This window comes from Polistes fuscatus, unplaced genomic scaffold, assembly GCF_010416935.1.
Source record: "Polistes fuscatus isolate 324 unplaced genomic scaffold, CU_Pfus_HIC Scaffold9, whole genome shotgun sequence".
In the NCBI taxonomy this organism is placed as follows: domain Eukaryota; kingdom Metazoa; phylum Arthropoda; class Insecta; order Hymenoptera; family Vespidae; genus Polistes; species Polistes fuscatus.
The window spans coordinates 7257329-7258947 of NW_025113173.1; positions in this window are offsets into that span (position 1 = coordinate 7257329).

Below are 1619 nucleotides of genomic sequence, written 5' to 3' on the forward strand. Positions count from 1 at the left end.
ACTAAGAAGAAAGAAGACTGCAAAGGGAAAACAAAGAGGGCAGAGGTTAAACTAATCGAGACAACGGTATCCCGGTAGTCCAACGTTCTGTTTAGTTTACTACTTTCTTGTCTGTTTTTTTTTTTTTTCCTTACCACGTCTCTCTCAACTACTCTACGACGATTGTTTATATTCCAATATTGTTATTCGTCTCATCGTTTTTATTCTAGGAATTTATAAACATATTAACCTTCGTGATCTTGCGTACGTTAGTTTATTATATTATATTACGTAGTATTTGTTTTTCGTATCAGCTGTCTCCGAATACGTTGAGCTTCCCGAGATATAAGAATTAAATAAAATTTTAAATAAAATTTTCAATAAAATTTTCAATAAATTCAATTTTAGTTCGCATATACGCGTGTCAGTGTTTTATTGTTTGATTTTTTATAATGTGGATTATATATGCGTGAATGTGCGTGTATTACTGGTTAGTGATATATACATGTGTGTGTGTATATATATGGACAGGGTATGTAAGAGAAAATATGTTCAATATGAATAATTGAAATATTATTAATTATGTAAAGCAAGTGATTTTATTTTATGAAAGAAATTAGTCCACTTTAAAATACAAAATGTATTTTATTATTAAATAGAATATTAAAGCGAGTTATTGTTTGTATAAAGTATACTTTAAAAAAATATTTAAAGTATACTGTAACAATGTAAATGTATATAATTAATTTGTATTTTATTTTTAAATGTGCAAAATAATTCCAACACTTTTTTTTTTCGTCGTCGTAGTGATTTGTAATTTTTGTTCCTTTTCTTTACTTTTTCGAAAATACAGTATATTTAAATATATTAATAGAAATAAATAATAAATTCAACGAAAAAAGAAACACATTGATACGGGTTTCTTTTTGTATTTTTTTTTTATAAATTTGTATGCATCTCGATTGGCATATATTCTTTCACGAAACCTGATCTCGAATGAATTTGAAAATGAATACGAACATTAACTACAATCATTTTTCCTTTCCTGTTTCAGGATTCTACGATCGTCGTGGAGGAAAACAGACGAAGAATCGAAGATCATCGACGTTGAATTTTGATTGAAGATTGATTTTTTTATTTCGTCTGTAATATTTTTTAATTTTTTTTTTCCTCGCACCAAATCTTTTCGAATAAAAACAACTGAATCTCTCGTTGGATAATTAAAAAATGATCCAAGAGAAATGAAAGAGAAATCGAATTTCAAATTGACAATCGTTCCACGTGAAATTTTTGTTTCAGAAATTCTTGGATGAAAAACCTTGGATGAAAACTTAGGATGAAAAACCGAATCAACAAGGACGTTTCATAAACAATTGCGTTGAATAATTTCGATCTAATGAAGAACGATCGTCATTTATTCGAATCAATCAAATTTTGTCTCCTGTTTTTCTTTTTTCTTTTATCTTTTTTTTTTCTTCTTCTTCAATTTTATTTCCTTTAATTTTACCCGTTCAGAACCTTTTCCTATTAAAAATTAATTATTTTTTTGCCAATTTCTCCTTCCTCTTCTTTTTGTTGTTGTTGATATTTTTGGTTTCTGTAGTAGAAGAGAAACTGTAAAACAACTTTCGATGAATTGT